The following is a 7,630-nucleotide window of genomic DNA, read 5'->3' on the forward strand; positions in this document are numbered from 1 at the left end:
AAAAATTGGTTATAATTTTACTTTACAATGAAGTTTTTATATTGGTCTTCATTTACTGTTTTTGAGTTCAGAATTATTAGTTTGGTGTCATTTTCTTTAATAGGATAGCAAGGTGTACAAATTTGGTCATCACTTCACATTAAAATGGAGTTTCAAATTTTGTTATCATTTAATATTTTTGGGTTAGTAATGATTAGTTTGGTGTCATTTGCTTTAAAAGGATACTAAAATGTAAACAATTTGATAATCATTTACCATTAAAATGGAGTTTTAATTTTGGTGGTCATTTATTAGCAGTTTGGTTCTGTAAGGGTCGCAGTTCAAACCTAACCTAACCCACTTTTCTAGTAGCATTTCGTTTATGTATGGGTCGCAGTTCAAACCTAACCTAACCCACTTTTCTAGTAGCATTTCGTTTCTGTATGGGTCGCAGTTGAAATCTAACCTAAACCTACTTTTATAGTACCATTTCGTTTCTGTAAGGGTCGCAGTGCTAACCTAACCTAACCCACTTAACTGATAGCAGTTTAACTTACTTTTCTAGTAGCATAACGAAATGCTACTCTAGTAGCATTTCGTTATGAACTAGAAAAGTAGGTTAAGTTAGGTAGGTATGCGGTGCGGGGTACGGGGGGTTGAGCGGGAGGGGCTAGTAATTTTGGCATCAGTTTACTTTATTTGGTAATAATATATGTATAAATTTTTTGGTAGTCACAGTGCACAGTGGTTTATTTAGGTGAAAATATCGCATTAATTTGGTCTTCAAGATTTGGTGATCATTAATGATTTTTGGTGGTCATTCAATATATTTGGTATATGAATACAATTTGAAGGGCAGTCGTAATTATAACGGTGGTACTTTTGTATCTTTAGACCTTATTTTTTTAGTGTTTAGTAATTTTATTTTGGTAAGCATGTTTTTTTATGTAGGGTACCAAAGTATTATTTGGTGGTCATTATATTTGTAGCCTTAATATATAGAAGAATTGGCTTAGCAGTAATTCAGGCTATCATATCCGACCAGGTTTATTTTTTAGCAGTTTTTCTGTCCGATCTTACGAGCGCATGATGCTCAATATTCACGAAATTATGGTTGTCAAACTTTAGATGTGGGGTCAATAAACCCATGTAGGGTCAATGAGCCACGTGGGTTCATTTACACCATAAGTGTGGTAGGTTCAAAAAAGGTGACTAAAGTGGATTTGAGGATAAAATAATATGAAAGTGGAGGAATGAATACGACCATTTTTAATCAGTCTGCGTTTTTATTATTTATAAAGATAGAAACATATTTGTTTAAATATTAGAGATCAATTAAGTATGTGGCGTTACTTAGTTAAGTGTAGCGATCAATATTAGATGATTTGGGGGCTTTATTGTGATTTAATATCTACCTACTATTCATCATATTTACCTAATATCTAATTTAATCATAAATAGTGGTGGCACGAATAAAGTTTGTGCATCCCTGAGAGTTTAAGATGATTAGCATCCGATCTTTTACCACTTCGGATAAGACCAGATCTCGGCCTACAGGCATCGTATCAAAATTCCAAATGTACAGATTTGTCACATCACGTTAATATAAATAACACGCAATCTGTAAAAGAAACAAATAACGCTTCAACTAAAATTCGGTGTACTCGACTGCGATCGCCAACCCGCCTGCCAAGCGTGGCGATTATGGCATACACCCCCCCATCATGCATAGCACAGTAAAACCACGGCCCCGAGGTTCCAGCGACCCCCGGTGCTCTGGCTATGGTAGCGGTCAGGGCATTAGCGGGGTCAGGTGTGCTAAGAATCTCCGGCGAAGATCCAGCTACCCACCCCGACGACGACTGGCCCTGGTAATACACAACATACGCACTATGAGGACTGACGAAAAGATCTGCGAGATGGAAGAGGAACTGAGCAGGTTACATTGGGATATTGTAGGGTTATGCGAAGTCCTTAGAGAGGGGGAGGACACGACAACCCTGAAGTCTGGTAACTTGCTCTACCACCGGGAGGGCGACCAACAGTCCCAAGGTGGTGTCGGGTTTCTCGTTCACAAGTCCCTCATAAACAACATAATAACCATCGACAGTGTGTCGAGCAGGGTTGTGTATACCTAATACTCAGAATATCCTAAAGACATTTGCTGAAGGTCATTCAGGTATACGCACCGACCTCGTCACACTCCGATGATGAAGTAGAAGCTATGTATGAGGACGTAAGTAGGGCCATATATACTTCTAAAACCTACTTTACTGTTGTTATGGGGGACTTCAACGCAAAGTTGGGCAAGAGAAGCGGTGATGAGTTGAGAGTGGGGCAATTTGGGTATGGGCAACGGAACTCTAGGGGTCAGAGGCTGGCCGACTTTCTGGAGAGAGAGAAACTCTTCATGATGAACTCTTTCTTTCAGAAGCCGCCTCACAGGAAATGGACCTGGATGAGTCCTAACGGTTCCACGAGAAACGAGATAGACGTCATCATGACCGACAATAAACGGATATTCAGTGATGTCACTGTGATCAACAGGGTAAAGACCGGTAGCGATCACCAAATCGTAAGAGGCTCACTGAATATCAATATTAAACTTGAAAGGTCCAGCCTGATGAAGTCTACGCTCTGACCTACTCGAGCCCATGTTCAAAACCCCGAAAGCTTTCAATTCGAGCTCTCTAACCGCTTTGCTTGCCTAGAGAACTTGGCTTCAGTGGACGAAATCAACGACGGGCTAGTGGAAACTGTCCACAGTTTTTTAGACCCCGCCGCAAAGATAGACCTCAGAAATTGACCAAGCAAACCTTAAACCTCATGGCTGAACGACGCTCGCTACAGTTGCAGTCTCCCGATAACGCGAAGTTATATAGGCAGCTCAATAGACGTATATCTAAGTCCTTGCGACATGATCTGCGTCTCTTTAATACTAACCGTATTAAAGAGACTATTGAGCGAAACCAAAGCTCCAAAGTGTTCGCAAGGGACAAGTCTATTGGGCAAAGCCAGCTGACGAAGCTGAAACGGGAAGATGGCAGCATAGCGTCGAGCAAAGCGGAGGTTTTAGGCGAGATCGAGAGGTTCTATGGACAGTTATACACTTCGATCGCAAAGCCCGTTGACAGCTTGGTAGGAGATCCAAGAGCCAAGCTGTCCCGACATTATACCGAAGATATCCCGGACATCAGTCTGTACGAGATTAAGATGGCCCTGAATCAGCTAAAGAACAACAAGGCGCCGGGCAAAGACTCACTTCAGAGCTTCTGAGAGCGGGTGGAACACCGGTACTTAAAGCCCTCCAGAAGCTCTTTAATTCCGTCTTGTCCGAGGGCAAAACGCCTGAAACATGGAATAGAGGCGAGGTGGTGCTGTTTTTCAAAACAGCTGATAACAGCCTATTGAAGAACTACAGACCCATCACGCTTCTGAGCCATGTCTATAAGCTGTTTTCAAGGGTCATCACGAACCGTCTCGAACACAGACTTGATGACTTCCAGCCTCCCGGACAAGCCGGTTTCCGAAAAGGCTATAGTACCATAGACCACATCCATACGCTGCGGCAAGTTATACAGAAGACCGAATAGTATAACTTGCCATTATGCTTAGCGTTTGTGGACTATGAGAAAGCCTTCGATTCGGTGGAAACATAGGCGGTGTTTGAGTCTCTTCAGCGATGCCATATTGACTATCGGTACATCGAAGTGTTGAAGTGTTTGTATAGTAACGCCACCATGTCGGTCCGAGTACAGGAGCAGAGCACGAAGGCGATTCCATTGCAAAGAGGCGTAAGGCAGGGAGACGTTATCTCTCCGAAACTGTTTACTGCCGTAATGGAAGACGCCTTCAAGCTCCTGGAATGGCAAGGACTTTGCATCAACATCAAAGGCGAATACATCACTCACCTTCGGTTTGCCGACGATATCGTAGTCATGGCAAAGTCGATGGAGGAACTCAGCATGATGCTCGATGACCTCAACCGAGTTTCACAATGGGTGGGCTTGAAAATGAACATGGACAAGACGAAACTTATCTCAAATGCCAATGTTGTGCCCATCCCAGTCTCTGTTGGGAACTTGGTACTCGAAGTTGTTGACTCGTACATCTACCTAGGACAAATAGTCCAATTAGGTAGGTCCAACTTCGAGAAGGAGGTCAACCGCCGAATCCAACTCGGTTGGGCAGCGTTCGGGAAACTACGCAATATCTTTTCGTCGGACATACCTCAGTGCCTCAAGACGAAAGTCTTTAATCAATGTGTGTTACCAGTGATGACTTATGGCTCCGAAACGTGGTCTTTCACTACCGTAAAACGGGGTGAATAGACACGATTTTCAACTTCAAGGACGATTTTCACCAATAATCCAAATGATAAAAGTAAAAATTTAGACGTCATTTTATGAGTCTTGGTTAGTTCTTCAATTTTGCATTTGTGAAATCAATTTTGACCCACCAAATTCAGAGAAAATCAAAGAAAACTGGGTGTTTTCTCCATATCCTTAAAACGGGGTCGATAGACACACGAAAGGGGTGAATAGAAATATGAAGTTTTAGTTGTCATAGGCATCGAATTTGGTCATTATTATGTTGATACTCTATTGGCAAATAGTATATATATATATCTGTTAAACAGTTATTTGATACAAAAATATTTTTTCGTGTCTTTTAACCCCCAAGGCGCGTTTTTTCACCCCCTATGACGTAACTATTCACCCCCTATGACGTAACTATTCACCCCATATGCGTGTCCATTGACCCCTTTTTCACGTAAAAGTGCATGTTGATAGTTTTTTGCAAAAAAATGCTTCATTATAGAGAAAATTGGTGATTTTATTTACTACAGATACTATATTACCAGGTTAGCTAACTTTAACTACGTTAATGTCACTACATTTACCGCTAGAACAAAGTTCAGACAGGCTTCATTTCTTACCGCGGTAAGGCCTTCCTTTAGAGTCAAAAAAATCTAACTTTTAGGCAGTTTGATTAACTTCTTTTGGTATCAATGTAGAGAATAAATAGTCTACTATATACGTATTCCAAAAAATCTGATTTTAGAGATGTACGTTTTTAAATATAACAAATTGAAAGAAAATGTTCAAAATTTCTCTATTCACCCCGCGATTTCTGTTGACCCCGTTTTACGGTATCAGCCTCATCTCAAAATTCAAAGTCGCTCAACGAGCTATGGAGAGGGCTATGCTCGGGGTTCTCTGTGTGATCGAATCAGAAATGAGGAGATCCGTAGACGAACTAAAGTCACCGACATAGCCTACCGGATTAACGAGCTGAATTGGCAATGGGCAGGCCACATTGCGCGCAGAGAAGACGGCCGATGGGGTCGAATAGTGCTCGAGTGAAGACCACGGACTAGCAAGCGCAGCGTAGGACGTCCACCCACAAGATGGACGGACGACCTTGTTAAGGCCGCCGGAAGCCGCTGGTTGCGAGACGCTTCCAACCGGTACGAATGGAGGTCCAAGGGGGAGGCCTATGTTCAGCAGTGGACGTCTTTTGGCTGAGATGATGATGATGAACGCTTCAACTTGCCAGTTATTCAAGAAAACTAGCGAAGGATATTTGTATTTCCGGACAAAAAATAAAATTTTATTTTTTGGATGTTTCCACTTAGGAGCGACAAGTGCGGTCTGAAGGGGGGTGCAGAACAAAAGAGCGCATTAAATAAAGCCCATACGTATTACCCGGTGTCCGATCTTAGTCGAACTCACCTATATTTTGCATGGAGCTTTATCTTAGAAGCTTTTACTTAGTTTTACCTGTCCCATTGTCTGTCTGTGTGTGGGTCTGTAATCAAATCTTGCAAGTTAAATTCGACCCACTTCCAGGTTTCCGATGAAGTCGAAAAGTTGCATCATGCATATGTAAGTCGGGTGACAATGCAATATAATGGTAGGTACCACCGAGCTGATCTGATGATGGAGACAGGAGGTGGCTATAGGAACTCTGTGATAAAACAACGCAATCTAATTCTGTTTGGGGTTGTAAGAATTTTCTCGATGGTTATTATATTATGAAACAGTTAAAGTCGTTGCTAACACACAAATGTTATTATATACAGTGGAAGAGTCTTACAAGATAAATGAATACAATTTTAGAAAACTAGTCCAAGCAAAGTTACGTAGTCAAAAATTGTGTTCCTAGCATTTCCCTCTATACTTTCTTATTGCTTGGCCTACTTATAGAAAACTTAATTTGTAATATGTGTAGAAATTATTATTAAATTATTATTAACCATACTAATAGCGTACTTAATAATTTATAAGCATCTGTCATTGCCACACCCGATATGGGTAGCAAGTATTGAAAACAATTGTTACTGGAAGTCCTGATATGTACATACATGTAAGCAATTATAGTTGCCTGTGAAAATAAAGTGCAGTTAGCGATAAAAGCTTATACAATAAAATTATTGCCAAAACTTATTTTCTTCGCAAGTGTGATGAAAAATATTTTGTGTCGCGGGAGGTACTTATATAAATTGTAGACTCGAGTCATAATTAAACACCATCAGGTTTCTATTTACATAGGTTTCCATTAATTCTAGTTTATAATTTTAATCATACACTAATGTATATTTTCCGATTATTTTAAGATAACATACGAAATAATAAAAGAGGTTAGAAAACATTGCGACGAAACAACAAACAAGACTTGTTATGGGCTGTGTGTCATGAGCAATTTAGGAATTGTAAGTTCTGATGTTTTTTTTTTAATCACGAATGTGCAACTCTATGGTTCTTCTATACGATGGCCCATCATATTGGCCCAATATCATGGGCCAACGTGTAGACAGCGTAGTGGTATCGGATGGCTTATGGCGCGGCGAAATGGAACGAGATGGCCGCGGTGTCGGTTTTTCGTCCTACAGCTTCTACGCTATTTTTTTTATTATTTGAAGAAAATATTGGTACGTGGCATATTAATAAATTGCTGCAACGGCTAACGCTTCCACGTCCATCTTGGAAACCGATGATAGATTCATATAAATGAATGTCGCCATCGTGTAGTTGCGTTCCAACCATCGCATGGCCATCTCGCTGGCTGAGCGCTAGCGCAGCGCCTCGTGTAGAGGAACCATTATGACTGAATTCCATTAATAGGCAATGTGGCTGCTGGGTGTACAGCGAGCTGCAAAATTGCGTAGTCACTTTATTAATGAATTCCATTTATAAAGTGGGTATCCCCTTTTTAATATTTTTATAAGAAAAATATATTTTTTGAAGAAACATTTCTTCAGTTATTCCTTAATTTTTTTATAATCGTATCCTAAAGCGACTTGCAGAAATTGTCATAGGGATAAAGTAGTTATATTACGCGATTATATATTACGCGATACGTTTCTTATCTTAAGCAAACCAGTGGATTTGACTCAGGAGCCGCCAAGCTATTAGAATTAAAACCAAAATATTACTTTGCTAATCCACGAAAAGATAACGTGCTAGTCAATCAGTGCTAACTTGTGTATTTTTTACATGCAATTAATGTTCCCACCCTCCCACCGCAAAAATAAGTACGCAAATAAATACTTAGTTTGTACTTTGCAGATAGATGAACGCGGATGGTACATGGAGAGTAAAGGAGAAGAATGGGTAAAAGCGATAAATATAGAGATGGGGATATCCTA

Source organism: Cydia fagiglandana, chromosome 12, assembly GCF_963556715.1.
Source record: "Cydia fagiglandana chromosome 12, ilCydFagi1.1, whole genome shotgun sequence".
Lineage (NCBI taxonomy): Eukaryota > Metazoa > Arthropoda > Insecta > Lepidoptera > Tortricidae > Cydia > Cydia fagiglandana.